Source organism: Durio zibethinus, chromosome 28 (assembly GCF_047325235.1).
Source record: "Durio zibethinus cultivar Kanyao isolate XHJ-2024 chromosome 28, ASM4732523v1, whole genome shotgun sequence".
NCBI classification, from domain to species: Eukaryota; Viridiplantae; Streptophyta; class Magnoliopsida; order Malvales; family Malvaceae; genus Durio; species Durio zibethinus.
The window spans coordinates 13,590,283-13,617,204 of NC_143189.1; positions in this window are offsets into that span (position 1 = coordinate 13,590,283).

Here is a 26,922-nt window from a genome sequence, read left to right on the forward strand (position 1 = left end):
TATTTTATATTAATATAATATTTTTATTAAAATATAATTATTATTAAATATTAATAATTTTAATAATAAATAATTTCAATATACTTTAATAATAAATAATTTTTAATATTTTAATAGTTATATTAATATTATTTGAAAAAAGAAACAAATTTTTTTTGAAAAAACAACCAAATAATAGAAAACATTTTTCATTAACTCATCAAAATAACAAAAAATCTCTACTTTTCCAAAAAAATGTAAATGATTTTAAAAAAATATTTTCTGAAAATAAATTTCAGTGAAACAAAGTCATAAATCCTAAAACAAACCCTAACCTAGCCTAAAACTTTAGCCTTAAAAAAACTTACCCTAACCTAACCAAAACCCCAACTTAACCCTAACCTTAGCCTAAACCCTAACCTAGCTAAAACCCTAAACTAAACCCAAACACTAACCTAGCCGAAACCTAAAATTAAAACTTAACCCTATCTTAAACCCTTACCTAACCAAAACCCTAAACTAAACCCTACCCTAACCTAAACCCTAACCTAGCCAAAACGCTAAACTTAAACCCTTAACCATAAATCTAATCTTAAACCTTAACTTATACCCTAAACCTAACTCTAAACCCTAACCTAAACCCTAAGCTCAAATCAAACCCTAAGCTTGTTCAAACCTCTTTCTAAAACCTAAGTTCCCAAAACCTTATAACCCAATTACATTCACATGCATTTGTATTTTACTTGTTTAATAATTACACATGCATTATCATTTTTTATTGTCAATTTCATATTTTTTTTTATATTTGGCATTTTATATTAGCATGGACATAATATATCTTGTCCACAATTCATGCATTCTCCTTTTATGATTCATGTCATTCATTTTGTTGAATTCATGGTTTTAACAATGAAAAATATTTTACAAATAAATAAGGTAACATTCTTAGTAAAGATGATTTTTTAGACTTGACCTAAATATAAAGGGAATTTTGAACAATTGTCTTTATACATAATATTATCTTTGTTTTGATGGATTATTATGGAAACCTTAAAGTAAATGGATGTTTTTTGTGACAATAAATGAAATTCAAGGAATTATCTTTAAATATTAAAGTTAGGATAATTTTTTTCTCAAAATTAAAGGATAACATGCAATTAATTGTTATTGTTTCTAACATAGATGCTATGAGGTGCCAATCTTTTTGCATGTGAAACCAAGCTCCCGAACCCATCTTTTATTTTAAAGACCAAAAATATCTTTTTGATAATCTTTAAACTCATTTTCGATTTTATTAAAAAGATAAAATTTTCTTAGGTGGCCAATCACACCTACTAAAAAAAAATTGTTGGTGGCTTCATGTTTTGATTATTAAAAATTTTCATCAAAATGATCAAGTTCTTAAACTTGTAAATTGAGATAGTAGCCTCTAGTTAGAGGAGCAGTTTTCAAATGAGATGTTTTTAACATTTCATTGCCTTTAGTTAGAGGAGTATTTTTTAATTTTTAAAGTTCATACCCTCTGGTTAGAGGAGCTTTTTGATTTTAAATTTTCAACGTTTAAAGCCTCTGTTGAGAAAGAGCCTTGTAAATTTTCCTTAGTGACATTTCTTGACCCAAACAAAATGGATTTCTTCTGTCTTCATACAATTTCTGTTTCATAGAAAATTTACAAAAAAGGCAACTGTAGAAATCTCATTTTGTCAAGGTCTCTTTCAATATTATTGAGTCTTGAGTTTTAATATGATATTGGACTTTCTTATTATTGTTCAATTTTGCAGTTGGGTTTAAAGTCCATAGTTAAAATGCCCAAAATTTTTTATTTTTAATTTTACTTTTGTTTAATTAATTAATTAATTAATTTTTATTTTGTTTATTTCTTTATTATTTTAATTGGTCAAAGTCAAAATAAAAAAAGTAAAAAGAGGAAAATAAAAAACAAAGAAAAGAGGAAAACCAAAAAAGTGTGATTTTAAAGTTGATTTATCTGATTTTGTTTAAATTTGAAATTAAAATTTGAATTTATTTGGTAATTCTTAGGAATCAAGTTTTTACAAGATGAAAAAGAAAATTTGTCTGGATCTTCATGGATTTGGATGACATTAAGTTTTTTTCAAATTGAAATAGACTTTGATCTTTATATGAAGCGCTCAACTCTAAGCTTAAAATATTAGTAATTAGACAGCAATAAATAGCAAACACAACAATTAGTAGCAAAAATAGTGGTTATAAGAATAATCCTAACAACTTTAGACTAAACAGAGAGCAAATATGGTTTTAGGATTAATTCTTAGTTTATAGAATTAAAGAAAGATTGGTTTTGAAATTTTGAGGCAAAAGGTTGTCTGGTTTTGATTTGTTTAGGTTTAAAAATTTAAGCTATGTTGAATGTTCTTAGTGTTTTTTTTTTAGGTATTTTTGAATTTTTTTTAGGGATTTTCTAGCAAATATTTGAATTTTATAATGAGATTAACATGGCTTATGGCAAATGATTTCATTGGATTTTGGGTTTCATAACAATTTTTGGAGAAATTTTGGATTGTATAATGAGGTTGAATTTTCTTGTGTTGGGTTCTAGAAAAGTCGACAAAATTTGAAGAAAGGTTGAATATTTGGGCCTCGATGTTCTTTGACTTAGAAAGTGGTTGAGAATATTTTATTATTAAAATATTAAAAATATTTATACTATGAAAATATTTATATTTTATATTAAAAGTATTTAGTAATAAATCAAAACAAAAATATTATTTATTTATATTTATTATTAAAAAAAGATTATAAATACATTAAATAAAATATAAAAATAATATCTTTTAAATAGAAAATTATTAAGAAATTATTAAAAATATTCATATTATGAAAATAATATTATTATATTATTTAATATTAATTATTAAAATAATCAATATATTATTTAATATATTATTTATTATCAAAATAATATTATTCTATTTATTATTGAAATATTAAAACTATTTATTTTTAATAATATACAAAATAAAATATTTAAAATTAAAATATAAAAAAGATTTAATTTTAATATTTTAATTAAAAGTAAATACAAATATTTTATTAATATAATACTATTTTATGTTGGGTCAAATTAAACTCGAGTTTAAAATATCATGTTCAAGATCTTACGAAAAATTATAAAAATATATAAAATTAAAATATTGAAAAATTTTAAATATTAATATTTTAAATTTTTAAAATAAAATTAAATAAAAATATTTTTTATTAATATGATAATATTTCGGATTAGGTCAAATTATGTCTAAACTTAAAAAAATATATATTTAAGGTCTGACTTAAGTAGAATTGTACTTAGAAACTTGTTAAGTAGCTTTAACTCTAGACAACTCTTTTTTAGAATTTAATCTCATTTTTTATTAATTAATAAACTATTTTTTATTAAATAAATATTAAAAAATATATAAATTATTTTTTAAAAATTATTTTCCATGTACTAAACCAAGCATTACTACACTCTCTTATTTTGAGCTCTATTGCATTGGTCGTCATAAAAAATAAATAAAATTACTTAGATGTTGATCCTATACATCATCATGTTCTAATAAACAGATATAATTTATTCCTTCTTAATTTCTTTGAAAAATCATTTTGGGGTTGCGAAGAAGACATTGTTTCAAATCAATACAAATGTAGCATTTCTATAGTATTTTCTTTTTCTTACACCAAGTGATTCGCAAAAGAAATTTAGGCGAAAGGAAAATTTTAATTATATCTTAACTAAGCAATTAAACTCATACATAATGAAATTTGAACCTAAAATCTTAAGATTAAAAAATTTTTAATTGTTAGAATTAAAATTCCAAAAAATGCTTTGCTAAAAAGTGTCAAGTAAATCAAGGTTTTGATAGAATTTATCCCAAAAAAATTGATATGGGATGCATTGAAGCAAAATTATACTACTTAATTAGCAAGAGTATAGTAAACTAAATATACGATATTAATGATGAAATTAGGTTTAAGATAACCCCTTTAATCAAAGAGTATTATTTTGCTAAAATATTAATTGGTGGGACCAAATAACGTATCATAACATTTGAAAATTAATCCATATCTACCAAAATCTAACAAAATGTTTAGCTTTTCAAAAAAAAAAAAAAATCGATATTGACTAGGTTAAACAACTTTGGCCAGAGATTTTTGAATCATATAGAAGAGAGAGAAAGAGAAAAACCAAAAAGATAGATGTTATGAGATGAAGTCTCACTTTTATAAAGTGGGGGAGGGGTATATATATGTTGTAAAGCTTGTGTAGGAACTTTATATATCCTTAAAAAAAAAATTTTGATAAAAATGTGGGTTAGATAATGATTGAAAAGTCCAAGACTTCCTCTTGGAAATACTTCCAAACACTGATTTATGCAAGCTTCCTAGACAGAGAAATCTAACAATAGATTTGGGGTCCAGATAAAGCCAGCCAAACCCCAACAAATTAAGGAATCATATTAGCTTTTCTGATCTGCCACAGACAAAGGAGATAAACATTCAAAAGCAAAGTGCACTCATAACCAATCATATCTCTATTCTCCATTCCCGTGTGTCTTTTCTCTATTTCATTAACTTAATTATGTCAAAAAATGATGCTTCTTCGTGATTTATAAGAAAGTGAATAATTCATGAAGTTACCAAAACATAAGACACCATTATGGGGGCCTCTTAACATGGGCCAGCTTCTTTCCATCTACTTGTCATCCACTTGTCGTCTTCTCCACGCACCTCGTTCCGACATCATGTTTTTGACACATGAAAATGCCTTAATGGCCTCCTAATTTCTGTGACATTTCAATCCACCAATTGGGATATAATTACACCCCTCATTTAAATTGAAAAGAAAAGAAAAGAAAAGAAAGACAAATAGTCTTTTTCACAATATACATATGTTAAATATAGTAAAAGTAATTCTCAAAAAAATATATATATAAACAAGTATAATATTTTTCATATTTTTTTCATCATATGAAATCTATTATCAAGGAGAATTTGTTTTTTCTTTTACAAATCTGATGTTGATAGATCCATAGATCTTACTACCAGAAATTAAGGTTTTATCGATGAAATTATTTCATTAGTAATTACTAATCATTTATCAATAGATTACCGATAAACAATAATTAATAAAAAAATCTCAAAATTGCCAATGAAATGTTGACGGATTGTTGGCAGAATTTACTAATGAAAATTTTTCCATCATTACTCTATAGGTATATATTTGGTAGGGATCGGGAAAAATTCATGTAAAAATTACTATGGATAATTTTGCCAATAATCTGTAGGTAAGCTTAAGAAATTTAGTATTGAACTAGATAGTATTTTATGTATATTGAGATGCAATGACTTTGTAAAAAATGAAAACTAATATGATTTTCGCTTTGTGGTTCTAGTTATGTATTGTAATTGTTAGTGAACTACTTTTATAGTAATTTAAATCATAAATTTTGTAGGAAATTCTTTGTTAAACTAGATAGTATATTACATGTATCATGATGAGATCACATTTGTAAAAGATGAAAACTATGGTGTATTTTACTTTATGATTCTTGTTGTGTATTATGATTGTTGATGAAGTACTTTTATAGTAATTCAAAGTATAAAATTTATAAAAAATTCTTTATTAAACTAGATAATATATTGCATTTATTGTAATGAGATAACATTTGTGGAAGGTGAAAATTATTGTATATGTTGCTTTATGATTATGATTGCGTATTGTGATTATTGACGAACTATTTTTATAGTAATTCAAACTTTACAAATAGTAGGAAACTCAAATTACATTGGTTTCATTGAAATTGAATTTCAGAAAATGTTTTCTAGAAAATATTTATATTTTCTAGAAAAGTAGGGATTTTTTATTATTTGGATGAATTAATAAAAATTATTTTCTATTATTTGGTTGTTTTTAAAAAAAATTTTTTTTCAAATAATATTAATATAACTATTCAAATATTAAAAATTATTTATTATTAAAATTATTAATATTCAAGAATAATTATATTTTAATAATAATATTTAATATTAAAATATTATAGTAATATAAAATACTTAAAATAAAACTATTTGTTATTCTCTATATTAAAATTTTAAAATATATTAAATAGTATTACTATTCTTAAAATAATATTTTTATTAATATTAAAATAGTAGCATTTATTATTAAAATATTTATACTATTAAAATATTTATATTTTATATTGAAAGTATCTATTATTAAATCATAACATAAATATTTTTTATTTATATTTATCTTTAAAATAGTAATATAAATACCTTAATAAATAAAAATATAAAATTATATATTTTAAACTAAAAATAATGAAAATATATTAAAAATATTCATATTAAGAATATAATAATATTATATTATTTAACATTAATTATTAAAATAAAAAATATTTATATATATGTTATTATTTGTTATTAAAATAATAATATAATATTTTTATTATTGAAATACTAAAAACACTTATGTTTAATAATATACAAAATAAAAATATTTATAATTGAAATAGTGAAAGATTTTTAATGTTAATATTTTAATTTTTAATTAAAATTAAATAAAATATTTTTATTAATATAATAGAATATTAAGTCAAATCAAATCAAATTTGAGCTTAAAATATTATGTTAAAACTAAAAAAAATATTTAAAATTAAAATATTATAAGACTTTTAATATTAATATTTTAATATTTTAATTAGAATTATATAAAAATATTATTTATTAATAAAATAATATTTTGGGTCGGGTCAAATTAAATTTGAACTTAAAAAAATATGTACAAGGTTAGATTTGAGTAAAATTATACTCAAACATATGGATAAATAATTCTACTCATATATAATTCTTTTTCAAAAATTGTCTTCCTTTTTTCAAAAAAGTATGATAATTTTCATAAAATGACCTTATTTTTCATAGATTAATAAGTCAATTTTTGTTAACTAATCAATTTTTTGAGAAATAATTTTTTCGAAATCATTTTATGCGAAACAAATGGAGCCTCAGTATTGAACTAGATAATGTTTTGTGCGTATTAAGATGCAATGACTTTATAAAAGATGAAAACTAATGCATATTTTTCTTTGTGATTTGGTTGTATATTGTGACTGTTGATGAACTACTTTTATAGTAATTCAAAACACAAAATTTGTAGGAAATTCTTTATTAAACTAGATAGTACATTGTGTGTAATATGATGAGATCACATTTGTAAAAGGTGAAAATTATTATGTATTTTTTTTTTGTGATTCTGGTTGTGTATTGTATTGTTGATGAACTATCTTTACAGTAATTCAAAGCCTACAAATTGTAGAAAATTTAATATTGAACTAGATAGCATTTTGTGTGTATTGAGATGTAATGACTTTGTGAAATGTGTAAACTATTGCGTATTTAATAATGACTTGACTAGATTTTTTTCTTTCAGTAAATTTTGACATTGTGAATTATTTGAAATTGTCTTACTTTATTGAACTATACAGGTAAAATGAGATGATAATTGTTTTAAACTTTTTGTAAGATAACTATGGTGCTACATTATCTTAAAAATATAGTAAAGATTCTTCCAATCATCCAGATTTTGATCTACATTCATGGATTGAAGCTATTGAAGGGGTTGCAACTACATGTACTCATGTATATGGCTTTGGATTTGTAGATAGATTTAAGGTGTTGATTTACTCAAGTTAGTCTAATGCTCTAGCAATATGTCACTCAGTTGTCATTCGTCTGTGCCTTATTAGCCTTAGATACAACAACAAATTAACGAGTTAAGGATTGTGGTGAAGGTTGAGCTTAGGTCTTTCATGGATCGGATGATGTATTTGATGAGATATAGACAATTTTTGTCAACACAATCTTCTAGACCTGATGACAACAACATAGATTTTGGATCAGGAGATGCAGCATCACAATGGCTTATTCTTCAGGACTTGTATGATGGATTTTATGAATGTTAACTTTATAATTTAGATTGTTTTAGGATTTTTGTAAATATAAACTTTATTATTTGGTTTTGATCTTTTAATGAATAATAATAGATAAATAATAGACTTTTAAAATAATTACAAATGTTTTATTTTTAATTTAAAGGTTTCTTAAATAATTATAGATAAACTTAATCAAATTATCGATAAAATTATAATTTTAGCAACAGAATTTCAGTTTTAGTGACGAAAATAAAAAATTACCAACGGAATACTAACAGAACACAATGGAATGTTTATGGAATATTGATAGAATATCAACAAATTTACCGATAAAATTAGCCTTGACTAACTGATTATCAACTAATTACTGATGGATTAGTGATGTATTACCGACAGATTATCAATGGAATACTGACAACTTATTGACGGATTGCTAACATAATTGCGGACAAAATTGTTACCAATGAAATTTTGCACCAGCAATTACCAAGGGGATTTTAAATTTATCGATGAAATACTGTTACCAACTTGTTTGCTACAAATAAAATTTTTTGTCAGATAAATGTTTTATTGACAGAATTTAAGCTATTATGGACAAAAAATTTCGTTGACAAAACCTTTTTTTTAATAGTATCTAGAAATTTATTTTAGATACTTGAACCTTTTCAAATTATTTCTTTGATGTTGGTAAATCCACCGATATGGAAATATGTGATATGTAAAGACATGATTTAATTTTGTGGTATATAACTAGAGATCGGCTTTTTTAGCTTTTAGGAGTCCTATTATATACGAAACCGGCATAAAAAAAAATGGTCGTATAAAAAGGGGCTTGATCACACACTCGATGAAAGGCTTTAAAGACCAGGTTCAAGGCGTAGAGAAAAGAAAGGTGATTCCCCTTCTTTAGTCACAAGCATTGCTGTTGAGCTGGGACCAAGAAAGGGAAGCGATTCAGAGAGATCTTTGAACAGCAGAAAAGACGGACCTGAGAACAAAGCCATAGTTAGGGTTTCAGGGCGGAGCTTAGGCTCTGTTTAATTGTCCATTTTTCACTTGTACTCGTGTCTATATAGAGTACTCAAGTAGTGACAATATCAGTGGCATTTTTGGTGAGTGAGACTCTACTTTCAAACTTTCATCTTCATTTTTATTCATGTATTGAGAATATATAATTGTCAAATTTTTGTGGACTAGCTCAAAACTAAGAAAAGAAAATAAAACATGCATGCTTCAGGAGGATAAATGTCAAGGTCAGATCAAAATCATCGAGCTAAATATACTATGCATATATGACTGTATCAAAGGAAACCTAGACAGCAACTTGGATGCTATAATCAATGGCATTTAGCTGGTTTTTATTAGCATAGTCAAGTAATTAAATCTTAAGTAATCTTCACTTTCAATGTTTAAATTAAGTACATATATGGAGTCTATAATTATTATGCCATATGAATCAAAATGTTTGGAAAAATAAGAAGAAAATATATTGTCTTTAATTAATAATATTTTGTTTCCTCTTTAATTAATAATATATATTCCAAAATCAATTAATAATCTCTTAAGATATTGATATATATGTAATGATTTTGGATAAAGATCCAGTTTCAAATTGGAGTTGTGCCCAAAAACAGATCCTATTGGTGCATGGTTTTAACCAAAGGGGCTAATAACTAGCTTCCGACTTCAAATTCTTTTCATTTTGCATTATTATTATTATTATTTTTTTTTTTTTTGCAGCTATCAAATTTATTAATTCTGTATCGATACCGATACGTCCCAATTTTGAAGAAATCAAATACGTTTTGTCTATTATTTCGTATCATCCTTGATATCGGAAAGTGTCGGCAAAAACGAGGTGTTTTGGCTTATTTCGAATTGTTTCAGTGAGAAATCGTATTTCAGCTAGTAGACAGAATAATGTGTGACTTTTCTTTTTTAAGGTTTTTTTTAATATTAAATTATAATATATATGAAATATTTAAATTTAAAAATTGGTGAATCTATTTATTTTTCCTTCAAATTATATTTTGATTTCACACTTTTGTTTAATATAACTTGGTATTTGTATGTTATTATATACTCTAAATTTATTTAATTGGTGTATAAAGGTATTTGGTTGGTTAAATGATGTAAATTTTAATTGTTATCTTACTACTAATATTATATATAGATCTACAAATATTTATAAATATTTTTGTATTACACCAAAAAAATTTAAAATGATATGTCAAAATTGGTATTTACATACACCAGTTTTTTTGGAAAAATGGAAACATTATCCAATATGTACATAATTATGATATATATGGGCAAAATCAATTTACTTCAGTGTAAAATTTTTTAGTTTTACATATTTTTTTAATTATTAATTTCAATAAATTGAAGAGATAAATTGTAAAATTAAGTTTATTTCTCTTCATATATATATATATATATATATATATATATGAATTAGGTCTTGTGCTTAACAAAGGGTTCTTTCATTTTGTAAATTTTGCCGTTTTTTTTTTAAAGTCTAAGTGTAAAATACTATAAATAATAAGTTTAACTCAATTAATTCATGTAATTATATACACTTTTAAAAAATGGTATCTAATAAATTTAGGATTTGAATTGCAGCACTTGCAACATTTTTTTTTTTAATTTTTAAGCTGTAGCCTCTATGTAAAAAAAAATATATATATATATATACCTTTATAATACTGTAGATAATATATATTTTACACACAATAAACTATTAGCTCTAGTTCCGTTAAAAAAATAATAATAACATTAAATAATTTTATTTTTGATCAACACATCTATATTTCATCATTGAATTGATTGTTCAAAAAATAATTAATTTCAATTGATTGATCGAAACACCACCAGTGACGAAGTTAAGATCAAAAGTTTAGGGTTCGAGGGAATCAACATACATTAAGTTAAATTGTCTTTTGAACTAAAATTAAATTAAGAAAAAATAATATTATTTAATTATTTATATATATTTAAAATTAATAAATTAGATTAAATGTTATTCTATTTTATTCCATTCAAACAACATTCACCATAAAAATAATTATGTAAGGAATATATTTTTAAAATTAATAAATTAGATTAAATGTTATTCTATTTTGTTCCATTCAAACAACATTCACCATAAAAATAATTTTGTAAGGAAATATAATTTTACGAAATGAGGTCTTTGATTTAACAATTAGTACATTTTGGAAGTAGTGATGATCAAATGTTTGCATATATTAATTTTTTTATATAAAAGAAATTATAACCAAAGAATGAAAAAATTATAAATATCAAAATTTAAACTTTAAATTTATTAAATACAATTTTTAAAAATAACTACTCCAACAAACTAAACTAATTCAATTCAATAAAAAAACAAACATAACCATGTAAATCCCATATTCCCATCCCACCCACCGCAGGCCTTTTCATCTGTAATTATAACCTCGCACACCATTAGTCATAAAGTGCTCAAACTGCATGCTCCCCTTTAAGTCTAAAAAATTGACCTCTAATTTTTCCGATTTCCATTATTTATTCTACTTTTGATGCATGCATATACCTGTTTTCAAAAAATGATGACGCAATTACAGTAAGTTTAATCATTTTTTGAAAGTCTTGTTTTCTTGTACCAAGGATTTTGATGCACGCAAATGCCTTGTTCATTCCAAAATTTTTACCTTTTATTTTTCAAAATTTGAGCATGAAATCTTCAAATTGAAGGTTCTTAAAAGGTTAATTTAATGGTAGGCACATCTTTTGAAACCTAAGCCTTGTAAAATTATAACTTCATCTTTTATAATTAACTATTAAGAAAATTGTTGGTGTGGAGCATTTGACAAGAAAAATAATTTGAAATCATAAATTTTGAAGTCAATTAGAAGTAAAAGTTGAAGGTTTCTCCAACATTTATACTACGGTGCTTAAGTTAGTGTTAGAAAAGAAAAAGAATGAGAAAACTTAAGAAGAAAGAGAAGGGAATTGAATGCCTCTACCTAGTGTGAGGGGGATGTTTATACTTGTAGGATAAGAGTGTTAGGCCTAGGTAACTCGAGCTTTGAACGATGGGTCTAGGGATCATGTTGCTAGCCTAACCTAATCTGGCAATCCATAGTCAAATTAGGGGGTGACATGTTAGCATTCTTATGTGCTTTTAGGTGGCAAGTTGAGGTGGCTGAGCTGACATGGGTCTCAAGATTTTAGGTCGGCCCTATACGTTGGCTTGGATCGAAATGACAAAATTCCCCCTTTCTTTGATGGGTCACTCTCTAGAAGGAAAAGTCTATACTATCCTTATGACCATAAAATGCCCCTAATAAAATATGTTCTAATCGGGGACATCCATGATTTGTGCTTTTCTCATGCAATTCTTTGACCGAAACATGTGTTGAATTGTCTGTTGTAATTCCAAATGGTAACTTGGATGATAAATTAGCTAGGATATTTTCTGACCTTGGTATTTTCTTTACCTCAACTTTTTGGAACACTACTAAATGTGATTGTACTTTTTCTAAGTACTTTTTCATTCCTTTTCCTTGGCTCCGAACTCTCCATTTACTTGCCTAATCACTAATTGTGAATCATTGTACACAAATGAGGTTTTTTACATTAAGGTTGACTACTAGTTTTAGTCCTGCAATTAGTGCTTCATATTCTACCTTATTATTAGAAGCTGTGTATCAAAACTTCAATGCATAATGAAATTGCATATTTTTTGGATTGATCATAATTGATTAATTTCACTTATTTCATTCATGGCCAACCTGTCTAAATTAAGTGTCCAAGTATCTTTTTCTTTCTAGCTATCAGTTATGCTAGGCACTTTTTCATGTTCATTTGAGATGCACTCAATAATACAATCTGCTAACACCTATGACTTGAGTGCCAACTTAGGCATTACATGCAAATCAATTTCACTAAGCCAACCTGATAGTTTGGGCTTTTGTAAAATTTGCTTTAGTAGTTGGTCTGTTAAAAAATTCACAATATGAGATTAAAATATAGTCTTAACTTTTTGGTTGATGTTATCGTAGCATAGATTAGCTTCTTTATTTTCTAGTAGTTGAGTCGGGCCCTGTTAACACTTTACTGACAAAATATATTCACCTTTATTTTCTTTCTTTTTCTCTAATTAAGATCGAGCGATAGCCTGAATAGTGGTTGCAACATAAAGGTATAATACCTCACTCGACCTTGACTTCTTCAAAGGCTTATTGACACTGTGGCATCCATTGAAAGTTTGATATGTTTCTGAATATTTTAAAGAATGGTAAGCATCGATCTACCAAACTAGACACAAACTCGCTTAGCATGGCAACTCTTCCTATCAACCTTTGTACATCTTTTATTGAGGTCAATGCTTTCATATCTAGAATAGCTAAAACTTTTTTTGGATTAGCTTCTATACCACTTTGGTTGATCATGTACCATAAGAATTTACCCAACGTGACCTTGAAAGCATATTTACTCAGGTTAAGCCTCGTGTTATACTTCATCAGGGCTTTGAATGTTTCTTTCAAGTTTTTCAAAGGTTCATCCAACCTTTACTTTTTACAATCATATCATCAATATACATCTCGACATTATGGTTGATCTAGTTTTTGAACATTTTATTGACCAACCTCTAATAGGTCACCCTTGCATTTTCCAATCCAAATGACATCACCTCATAGTAGTATAGCTCTTTCTTAGTCACAAAAGCTATTTTCCTATCATCCTCCTTTAGCATCTTGATCTAATTGTAACTTGAGTGTGATTTATGAAGCTAAGCAAACCGATCTATGCTTGGTAAAAAAAAAATTATCCTTTAGGTATGCCTTATTGAAGTAGTGAAATCAACACACATTCTCTACTTTCCATTATGGTTTTTCACCATTACTATGTTGACTATCTATTCAGGGTAATATGCCCCTCTGATGAACCTGACCTTTACTAGTTTGTTGACCTTTTCTTCAATGGCTTTCTATATTTCAGGAGCAAAGCACCTTTTCTTTTGCTAAACTAGCTTTATGTTTGGGTTAATATGCAATCTATGGACCATTATTTAAGGATCATTCTAAGGTAAATAAACAAGTTGGCATTATTTCTTAATAGCTATACTAATTTTTCTTTTTGGTTGAGTTTGACTCTTATTTACATCTAATTTTCTTGATTATTTTCAAAGAAATGCTATAAGTATGAGGTGATCCATTGGTTTTAGTTTGGTAATGTTAGTTTCAAGCCTTTGATCAATAATTTCTTTATGTTCATTTAAGTCAAGATTAAATTCTATGAAAGGGACAATTGCTTACATGAATGTTTGCGTGTTTGATTCATTTGTTCAATTGACAAAAAGATTCATACATTAAGATGCAAGTATGAACTTTTTTTTGAATAAATTTGTTTAATGATATATTCATGAAACCAACTTAAGAGACTAGTTTAAAGATTACCTGTATAATTTCAATGCTAGTTTATGAGCTCGATATAAGAGAATATTTTAAAATTATAAGCTTAAAAGCTTGTTCTTGGCTCTTAAGAGTATTTTTTTTTATTTCTCCTCAGTCTAGTTAGTCACATAATTTTTACCTTGAAAACCCTTTCTACTTCTTCTTCCTTTGTCATTCTCCTAATATCTACTCCATCTCCAACTTGGGTCTCTTTAGTTCTAACTAAGCTCATAGTCTACTTCTCAATCCTTTCCCTAATAGTAGTAACATAGCATTTTCTTGCTATAGATTGGTCTCCTCGAACCTCTCCTACCTTTAATAGGGTAGAAAATTTAATTTTATGGTAAGGAGTTGAGCTAACAATTTTTATAACAGACTGGCTTGGCCATCCAAAAATCATGTTACATGCTGAGCAAACATTAATCACCATGAACTCAATAACCAAGGTGACAATCCTCAACTTAGTCTTTAATGTGACTAGCAACTTGATTGTTCTTTTTATTGGCACTTGGTCATTCTTAAAACTGATCAAGATGGGTTTGAAAGATCTCAACATCTCCTCAATGATTCCCATATTTAGCATTGTAAAATAGTAGGGGACAATGGTCAAGATCCTATTATGAAAATAATATCATCTTCACCACATAGTTATGTATCACAACTTGTATAATAGTGGCATCATCATGTGGAATTGGATTCCTTTTAAATCCTCTAAGTTGAAAGAGGATGGCTTATCCTTCTAATTTTTTTTCTTGCTATAGAACGGTGGCCATAATTTTTCCATGGTCAAACTTTTTCTTTGTTGATGCTGAGGTCTTATTAGTTATCATGTTAATGATATCTGTAATAGGTCTATTATCCACATCATTTCTTTTTTTGTCTTTCTAGCCTAGCCTATGATCAATATTATATCAATCATTGCATCTTTTTCTTTCATTAGTATTTCTCGCCAACTGGTCTCTTCTATCTTTGCTTTTGAAATAGCCCATACCCTATCTTTATCTACAAACCATAAATTTGTTCAGTCAACCTCTTCTGATCATATTTTCTATTTCATTCATCAAATTAATACAATCCTTAATATTGTGGCTGTGATCCTTATGGAAATCACATCTCTTGGTTTGATGTCTTCTACTATTCTACCTCAATGGCTTAAGCCATATGAATTTGAGATCCTTTTTGATTTGTATCAGATTCTCACCTAGGGGGTATTTAGTGTCATGTTGTCATTGTATTTTTTGCTTGGGCTTCTTGCCCTAAGGTGCCTTTCGATAGATTTTCTTCTTCTTAGGGATTATTGTTTTTTCTTCCATTTTTATGACTATGGTAGAAAGATGTCCCTCTCTCTCCTCGATTATTTGTCATAATGGCTTATGCATTGATGTACTTTTTACAATTAAAAGCAAATTAGGCGAGTCTTTGTGGGTTCCAAGGGAAGAGTGAGCATAAAATGATACTCTTATCATTCAACCCACCTGTTAGGGTGACCATAGTTGTAGCTTGTTCTAAATCCCTTACTTGGAAAGCTTCAATGTGCATGACATACTCTTTCAAAGATTCACTCCACTTTTGGTAGATGTACATCAAACTTAGTGTAATCCTTTTCGTTCATCGATTGCTAACAAAGTAGGTCAGGAAAGAATGGCCAAACTTTTTAAAAGTAGAGATGGATCTTAGTTCTAAGCTAATGTACCATGATCGACCTTTCTCTTTAAGAGTGGTAGTAATTCTTTTGCACATGAGGGACTTGTCAGCTACCTATATTAGTTCTATAAAGCTCAAGGTGATCAAAAAGATCAATGGCACTATCATAACACTACAAGAAATATAAACTTTACCGGTGGAATTTTTGATCGGTAAAAGCTTAAAATCCATTGGTAATAGCAATAGTGATGGTTTTAGCAACAAAAGAATTTTGTCGGTGCTAGCTATGTTGGTAATGCTCAAATCCGTCAGTAATTGCCAACAAAAAATCCATTGGTAATTATCGACGAAATTATTAGCAATAGTTTTACTTTTAAATTTTTCATCAGTAATTATTTATGGAATTTTTTGTAGGTAAATCCATTGGTAAAGGATTTTTCTCCATCGATAAATTCATTTGTGATAATAAAAATTCCATTGCTAATAATATTTTAAATCATATTTAACTATTATTTTATAATTTTTTATCATTTTATTATATTTTTAAATTTATTTTTAAAGTAATTATATGAATACTAAAATATATATAAGTAAAAGAAATAAATAAACAAAACATTCCATTTCATTTATAAAAAAAATATAATAATATTTTATAAAATTATTTATAAATTCTAATTACAAAAATATAAAAAATAAAAACCCTATTATATTTATAGTTTACACCACAATGTTCAAAGTGGAATGAAATTTTTACTAGAGTACAACAAACTAAATTAACATGGTTGAAAACTAGGTATCATTTTAATCCTATACAAGAGTACAACTAAGAGCGATCTTTGTCCATTATTGAACCCTAATTGAATTGAAATATGAGCAATTAAAGCCATATAAAGTGTTAAATATTTTTATTGATTAACCATATGAGCTATTATTATTATACAAAAATGATAATATGAGTTAATTATTGGTCTACTTTAACAAATAGTCCATCGATGGCACAACAAGTCTTGCAAAAATTCATCATACACACTACAAGACAACATAGTCACAACAAAATATTATTGGTCTTAATGACAGGAATTTACCATTGATTTTGGCCTTTTTGGTGCAATTATGTCGATTTTACGAAGAATTTATCTAATCGAGGTACTTCTATGTACAGAACTTATTTTACTTTCATAGTAGTTGGGATGGAAAATAAAGCAAGTTAGTATGATTAAAATGAATAAGAAATTATATTCATTACAGAATATACATTCACTTAAAACCATTTTCATAATAAACATTCATAAACAGGTTATGAAAAAGAAGAATAAAATATAATAGTTTGATTTATTTATATTAAGTTTGATCAATAAAATAAAACCACAAGATTTCAATAATTAGTAATATATAAATTTCACTAAACTATCAAATATATAAATTATTTCAAAACAAATAAAAATCTTAATAATATATAAATTACTTCACAATGAGATAGCTATTAGTAATATATAAATTATAACCTCAAATCAACATAAATAATTTTAATTTCTTTAATTATTACTAAAATATAGAAAATATTAAATATAAAACATTCATCAAAATATATATAAATCTTAATACACATCAAACCCAAATTAACCAATATAAGTCTTACACATCGAAAAGTTAATAAATTTATAACAAAATCCAATAAATCTCAACAAAACTTTCACAAATAAAAAATAAATAATTCAACAAATAAAAAAAATTCCCCAACAACACTAAAAAAATCCAAAAAAATTAATAATACTTAATATTAATACTCAACAAAAAATCTAACAAAAATATATAACCAACAAATTTCAACAAATATATAAATAAAATCCAAACAAAACCAAACAAATAAAAAAATTCCCCAACAATACTTGAAATAAATTCAAAAAAATTAATGATGCTCAACATTAATATTCAACAAAAAATCCAATAAAAATATATAATCAACAAATTTCAATGAATATAAAAGCAATAAAAACTTAACAAATTGGTAACCAAAACCCAAACAAATTTCAACAAATTTATAACAAAAAATTAAACCCTAAACTCAACAAATATACTACATAAAATACAATATAAAATAAAATAATTAAAGAAAACTTGTCAGAAGGAAGGGACACACTGACGTTAGTCAGTGCACTTGGATAGTGGTGGAGGACGACAAGGTGGTAGGGAAAAAATGAGGGGAAGAAAGGGAAAGTGAAAAAGGGGATGGGAAAGAAAATGTGGGAAAAAATGAGTTGCTCGATTAAGGGTGGGATTTGAAATTTTTTGGCTTTTAGCAATAGTTTTACCGATAGAATTTTTGTCCGTAATATTAAAAAAATTTTAAATACTTTTGTCAACAATTTTAGCCATAGAATTTTCATTAGTAATGTCAAATTTTTTTTCCAAATCTTTTTACTAACAGAATTTTTTACTGGTAAATCTATCAATAACTTTTAGTGATGGATTTATAGATGAAAAAATCCATCTATAAAACTAATGGCAATTCGTACCACTCTCTTAGTGATGGATTTAATTCTATCAATGTATTTTGTTGATAATTCGTCAATAATCCATAGGTAAAAGTGTTTTTTTTGTAATTCCATTGGTATTTTATCAATAATCCATCAATAATTAGCGATGAAAAAATTTTGTCAGTAGAATTCTTTCAGTAATGCTTAAAATTTTGGTAGTCTAAGTTTCAAGTGTAGGCATCTTAAATCCCTTTGGTGCTAAAGCTCAATCAATATCCTTGATAAATGAGGATGTTTCCATGAACTTGAGCTCATCATTGAAGGTGAAAACTTTATCTTGAGCTCTTTCTCCATTGTTTCCATCCGAGCTTCCAAATCCTTGTTGGGTTATGCTTTCAAGGCAACCTATTTGGATTTTTGCATGGTTTGTGTTTAGGTGTTTCATCATCTTCGAGGGCTAACAAAGTAGCACTATTATTGTAGGTTAGTACTTTCTTTGTTGGTGGGTTTCTTAGGGTTGTAGGTTTTGGTGTTTTTTTTTAAGTCTATAGATGAGTGAGGTTTTATTTCTTTTTTTTTTTAGAGATTGTAATTGTTGGGTAAAGGTTTCAAATTGTTCCATTGTTAGGGCCATCTGTACATGTTGGCTAGGGTTTGTTACAACGTTTGGCTCTATAAACTTGACCGTATGACATAAAAATTTTGGAAATTGAAAAAAAAAAAAAAGAGTCGCCACCAATCTTTTTATTAGGTGTGTTTGGCGACCTAAAAAGTTTAAGTTTTTAATAAAAACCAAAATTTAATTTAATTTTTATCAGAAAGATAATTTTAGTATTTGAAAATAGAGTTGGGTTAGGCAATACAATTATGCGTTGGGAAGGATTAACAACCCTACGATGCCCATTTAAAAATAGTACCAATTAATCATGCATTTTCTTTTGGTATTGGATAAAAATGGTTTCAATTTTATCTTTAATAACTCCCTTCACTTTTTGAAAAAATCAATTTTATTTGATAAAAAAAAAACATATCTTTGGAATATTGTGAAATATTTAGGTTAAAGAATTACCTTAAAATTCTACTATATGTAGGTAGAATTTAAGGATAACTCTTTCCACCTAAGATTCATCGTGACATTCTTTTAAAATAAAAATAACATTCTTTGTAGATGATAATTATTGGTGACTCTCTAACACTAGGCAGAGTACCAAGAATTATTTCCCTTAGAATGTTATTTTAGTTTTATTTTCAAATCTATATTTTTTAATATAATTTTCCACGAATAACATTTTATGTAAAAAAAAATGTTGATGTTACAATTAACAAAGAAACAATAGTAACAATTAAAAGACATAAACATATAAAATGAATGCAAACAACAACCTAAAGATGAATAGATGTAAATGGATGCTATGAATGATGATGAGAAGAGATTTTGGGATCGAGTCCTTAAATAAAAAGAGACCACACGGACTCCCCAATTTTTAGGAAAAGATTAGGTGCAACTATTTATATTTAAGATCTTGTCTTTATTTATTTTCTTTTATTTAATCTTATCAAAATAATGAAATAAAATTTAATTGCATGAAAAACTTAATGAAATAAAATTTAATTGTAAAAAAAACTTAATGAAATAAAATTTTCTAAATACCATTGTCTAGGCGACATTCAAGAATATATTACTTTATATGAGTTTTTCAAACGAACTTTCCAAATTTTGGTATGACCTTAGGGGTTGGCACAAGTCAATTTTTTTTTTTTTTTTTGGGATTTGAGTAATTTCAGGGTTTGGAAAATTTGGGGTTGTGGGTTGGATTTAGGATTTTGATTAATTTTAGGGTTTTGATTAATTTTAGGGTTAAAGGCTAGGTTTAGGGGTTCAAGGTTGATTTAAGGTTTACGTTAGGGTTTAGAGTTTAGGGTTTTTTATTTAGGGCTTGATGTTGGTTTAGGGTTTTCCATATTTTTATAAACATCCTTAAAAATCCCTAATATCTAAATGGACTTTCAGGCAAAGTCATTTTTTCACTTTTTAAGAGATATTTCAAAGTACAAATGAATATGGCAAATAGCATGTTTACTACTAACATGCAAGTGAACATGAATATATCATAAATGTGCATGAATAATATTCAACATGATTGAACAAACTTTGAATGAAGAAATAAATCAAATCCAAACAAATTGATAAAAAGTATATAACAATATGATAGAAGTAATTAACATAAAGAGCCTAAATAAATCATGATATAAATAAAGGCAAAAATGTAAAATGCATTAGAATTTTAATAAGATAAAAATTCAAAGATATGGGATTTGAAATGCTTATAATTAAAACAACACACCATGGAAAGAAAATAATAAAACTACTTTAAGATTCAAGTTTTTAAGAGCCAACAAAGGTGATTTTTCAATCCCAAAACTCCATCGAGCTATCCTCATTTTACAACCCATACTTAATTCAAAATTTAAAAGACTTTAAGTTTTTTGAAAGATGACTTCTTTTTCATCTTCAAAACTAGAAAATAATAGCAAGAAGATAAAACTTTGAACTTATATGATTGGTAGAACCAAACACAACCTAAAATCATGTATGAAAGACCATTTTTGAACTTTAAACACCTTGAAACTTTTAGCTTATTTGTATCTTGAAAGCCTTTTTGTTTCCTATAGAGAAGATCTTTTTTTGTCTCGAAACTAGCAAATACTAGTAAAAAAAAATAGAGCTTGAAACTCCCATGAACAACCAAAATAAACACAAATGAAACTATTTTTAAAAGACTTCCTTACAAGTTTTAAAAAAAAAAACTCTAGAAAAGATCTACTTCATGCTTCAAAAGTTTTCACTAATCAAAAATCACCCAAAATAAAGAAGGAAATTAAGGTCTTATAACCTCATTCATGAAAAGCATTAAGGAAAAATGATGAATAAGATCATAAAAGAGTTACATTTTCTAAAGCTCCCTCCTTTCACCTTTTTCTCCTTTTCTTTTTTTTGGTTTTTTTTCTTTCTCCCACTCTATTCTACTGACCAACACTGCCTTAATTTTGATTCAAAGCTAGAAAAAAAAAAGCCTACTAATGGCCATTATATTGGATCTCATCCAATTGAGTAAAATCATTTGTCCTTTTTAACTAAACTTAGTGGCCAAGCTTATAATGTGGACCATTGGACCTAAACCTTTTCAGATCAATGATCCTAAAAAAAATAAAACACCTATTTTGGCCTCTAATGCAACTATCTTAATGAAAAAGACCATTTTGCTCTTATTAGTGTTTTTAAGCTTTTTTTCATGATTTTCCTAAAATCCTATGATCCAATTTTTATCTTCACGATTTTAATGAACCAAAATTCATAAAAAAAAAATATTAAACTATGATTTAGAGCTTTCCACGAAAAATCGAACTAGGAACAACCAAATTACAAAATTAACCTTAAAGACATTGTGGTAATTTCACCCTTTTAGATGTGCAATCAATGTTTTCAATGCACCAAAATTCATGGAATAATATTAAAACAAGATCTAGAGCTTTTTTCAAAAAACTGACCTCAAGAAGATAAAATTACGAAAATACCTCTAAAGAGCATTTTGATAATTTCACCATTTTTGTGGTGCAATCAAGGTTTTTAGTGCATCAAAGTTCATGGAATGGCATTAAAACATAATTTGGAGCTTTTCACGAAAAGTCAACCTTAAGAAGGTCAAATTATAAAAATAACGCTAAAGGGCATTTTAGTAATGTCAACTTTTCTAAAGTGCAATCAAGGTTTTCAATGTACAAATTCATGGAATAATATTAAAACATTATCAGGAGTGTTTCATGAAAAATTGACCTAAAAAATGTTAAAGTATGAAAATACCCTTAAATGGCATTCTTGTAATTTACTCTTATGAGGTGCAATTAAAATTTTCAAAAATCCAAATGACAAATTTATTAATCTCAATTCTTAATAGTCTCATTCAATTGTAAATTCTAAGGGTTGACTTGAGTTTGACCAAATTTGGCCTAGTTTGATCAATTTTTTATCATGTTGAACACATTTCACCATGTTGGACCACGAGGCATTTTGGTTATGAACTGGGCTCGACTTTTAATCATCACAACTGGTTAGAATGTAACCAAATAAAATTAGGTGTCTATAGTTATTTCTTTAATGTGCCCAGATAAAATTAGGTATCTACAGTTACTCTTTTTTTGCATAGTTTTGAGAATTAAAAATGATGCAAAGATGAATACATTAATTTTGTCCAAAACTAAGGCTTAGAAGATTTTGGATTTTTGGATTTTTGGATTTTTGTTTTTTATTTTTTATTTTTTGTTTTTGTTTTTATTTTTTATTTTTGTTTTTTTTTAAAGGTGTCCAAAATTGGAAATGATTTGGACTAAACCATAAATTGAAAATAAAATAAATAAGATAAAATCGTAACTTAGAAAATAAATATGACTAAAAAAATCACAAATTAGAAAATAAAGATGACTAAGATTGAACTATTAGTCTGAATACAAAGACAACTGAGACTGAACTGCAAGTCAAAAAATAAAGATGGTAGAGACTAAAACAAAAGTCATAAAGTAAAAGTGATTGGAACTTAATCATAAGTTTAAAAATTAAAAGTGATGAGGATTGAATCATAAGTAGAGAAATAAGATGATTGATTGAGTTTTAACCCAAACAATTTTATTAGTGTTATTATTATTATTATTATTATTATTTTTTGGTTCCTTTTTTTTCTCTGGTCTATTAGCTGAAGTTTTCTGTGCATTAAATAAACAACATGCACCACCTATTAGCAACCCATTCAAGTCTAAATTTTCTATCGGTCATCACCAAATACACCATTGCCCGACAATCAACCTAACTTTGGGTTTGAAATTTCCACCAAAATCCTAGAATATTAGAAATTTGGGTGTATTATTGGCTCTAGAAATAGAGCTTCCTTCCAAGAACAAAAGGGACAAACTAGGGCAGGGAAAAAACCCAAAAAAAAAGTTTTTGTAAAAAAAATAAAGCTTGCAAAAACACAAAAAAAAAAAAATAAACACGCAACAATAAAAAAACCATTATCCTTGGAATAGTAACCACAATGCCAAAAAAAAACCAAAATATATATATATATATTTGGCCACAACTTCAAGCCCAGATCTATGTTGTTATAGGCCTTTTTTTTTCTTGTAAAACGAATGCTAGATCTATATTTAAGAGGTCGAAAAGAGTCAACAAGAAATTTTTGGAATTTTTTTGACAACCAGTGATGGCGGCCAATAGGGCACTGATAGCAACAACAGCAAAAAGTTGTTGGATTATAGGTATTCTTATAAAGAAAGAGAGAATGTTTGAGAGGGAGACGAATAGTAGAGAGAAAGAGGAATGAAAAATAAAATAAAAAATTTTATGTTTTTATAGCTAAAAAAAAATTAAAACGATGTTGTTTAGGCTAAAGATCTATGCGTTGACCTAAAATCTGACCTAGAATCTGCACAATCACGTTCCCCTTTGTGCCAAACTGATTGAATAGGGTTAGACTGGGTTAAACTAATGTAGACTGCATTGGACCACCTTGGACCTAACAAATCACTCTGAACCGCTCCAGACCACTCCGAATTGTTTGAAACATGCTGAACCAACCAGACCGCCTCTTAACCATTAACCAAAGTTGACTAGGAGCATTTCAGTTTTTCCATCATAAATTTTCCATTTTTTTCATTTATGTTCTCAATTTCTTTTATATTTCTATTATTTTCTCTTTGATTTCAGTGATATTTTTATTTTTACATGAACTTTTGGTGTGAAAATAACATAAATGTTAAAAAAGACTTAGGTAAAATAAAATAACTTTTAGTTGAAATTTAGTAAAGATAATTTTTAAAAAATAACTTGGAGAAATATCTACTTTCTTAAACACTTTTAAAACAAGAAATTAAAAATAAAAATGAAATAATAAAAATAAAACTTATGAATAAAAAGTAAACAACAATAAATAAAAATAACAATAAGTAAAATCACAAGTGGTGATTTTACTAATAATCTAGAATCAAGAAATTATCTCAAAAAATGTTACCAAAAGTATTGCGAATATTTTGAGAATTTTTCTAATAAAACATTTATCAAAATTTTTTTAACCATTATAATAAAATCACAAGTGGTGATTTTACTAAAAGTATTCATAAATAAATTTCCTAAAATATTCTAAAAATGTTAGAAATATTTTTAAAATTTTTTAAACATAAAAAATATTATTAATGGAATAAAAAATAAAGTCACAAGTGTTGATTTTATCGAGATTCCTAACCAAAAGATTTTCTCAAAATAATCCAAAAGTGTTGGAAATATTTTTGGAATTTAACCAATAAAATTTTCACTTGCCTCAATAATAAAATAAAAAATAAATAAACATTTCAAAGTATATTAAAATTCTCATTGATCATGAAATTAAGAGGAAATCACAAGTGTTGATTTTCCTCCAAAATTTTAGAATCATACAAAAAGTGTTGGTATAAGAGAATTATGATCTACTTTGCTTCGAAAATGTTAAAATAAATCCAATGATGAAGCCTTTTCAAGGAAATAAGTAATTTCTTTGAATACTCTTCAAGTGAAGAGATTTTTTAAGTTATATCAAAAGTATCGAGAATAACTTAGAAAATTTTCAATAATAAGAATATAAATGGAATTCATCTAGATTAATGATTGAATGGTTGATATAGAAAAGCTTAAGAAATTGATATGGAAAGTTCATCTAGATTATTGATTGAATGGTTGAGATTATATTTCTTTGGATTTAGTATTTCTCTGGTCTTTTAGAGAGAATGAGTAAATTGTTGAAAAAAATGAAAATTTTTTTGATTTTAGAAAGAAAAAGAGTAAATTGTTGAAGAAAAATAAAAAAATAAAATAAAAAACAGCAATTTTAGATAAAATAATAATAAAATAAATCATAAGCTAATTAATTGTCGATTTTAAAATCTCAAAGGATATTTTCAATCTGCCTCTAATCATGAGATAGTTTTATGTAATTTACTCTTTTAAAAATTATGGATCAAAATAAAATTTGATTCAAAGTTTAGGAATTGTAGGTGCAATTTACCATTCAATTTGTGATTGTTCTACAGCTGCTAAAATAGGTAGCGTAAATGTTATTCGATTTTAACAAAAAACGCTTGTGGAAGGATTCGATGGCAAATAAATTAAAACTGACTATTTGAAATGAAACCATTCATATTTGGGACAACTATCAAGGATGATGAGAGCAATTTATCCCAACCCAAAATAAATGCAATAGTTTTTACTTGGAATTAATTCAAACCAAACTAACCAACAGGTTCGAAATTTGCCTAAACATTCTCTAAAGATCTTTAAAATATGAAAAATGTGACAAATTTCAAATCAAATTATTAAATATTTAACAAAATAAATTACAAGTGCTCTTTCATTTTTAACAAAAACAAAATATTTAAATGAACGCCTAGAATGTTCATGACACCCTTAATGGAAGAAAAATAAATATAAAAAAAATTTTCTTGATCTTTCTTAAATTTTCTTTTGGATACCTCTAAAAATGAAAAATTTTAAAATTTTAAAAAAATTCTCTGAACATCCCAAATTTTTTCCTAAATACCATTTCTATCAATAAAATTGATAAATTCATTAATTTTTTTTTATATGTATTATAAGTGGACACAAAAAAAATCTAAATTCCATCTAAATATAGTTCAAGTATTCTAACAAATTTCTTCAAAATATTTTTTATTTAATCAATAATTACATTGAATATTGAATTTTTTTTATTAAATTACAAGTATAGGAGAAGTTACAATTATAATCAAGTATTACATTCATATGTAAAAAATCACTAAATAATAAACTAACAAATTAGAACATAATTAGACAAATTCAACATAGAGTTGAACCAAATACACACGTAATGGAACTTAAACTTAGGACCTTAAAATTATAAAACTTTTTTCTTGCTACTAAACCAAAATCTCATTGGCCACATTGAATATTGAGTTAGACTAATCAAAGTGTTATAATTTTTTATTAGTAAAAATATTAATATAAAAATCATATTTGTTGTAGTATATTGCATATATATATATATGTAGACACCTATTTTTCTTGGGAAATCGAGTTTCTTAATTTTACTTTGATAAGTTGTTTGATTTCTTATTGAGGCCTAATTAAATTTCAGCCCAAATTTAATTTTTTTTCTTTTTATTTATTTGACTTTAACTTTAACTTTATTATATATATTATTTTTATTATACTTTCCTATGGTTTTCTTCTCTGGTTTTGTTAGAGTCTTTGGTGCATTAAATGCACTATCAAACTCTGGGGTAAAAATTTCAAAGGTTGGATTTAGGGTTGAGAAAGTCACAGATGCCACCATTTTCTCCTAATCAAGTACAAGTTTTTCTCACCTTCAAATC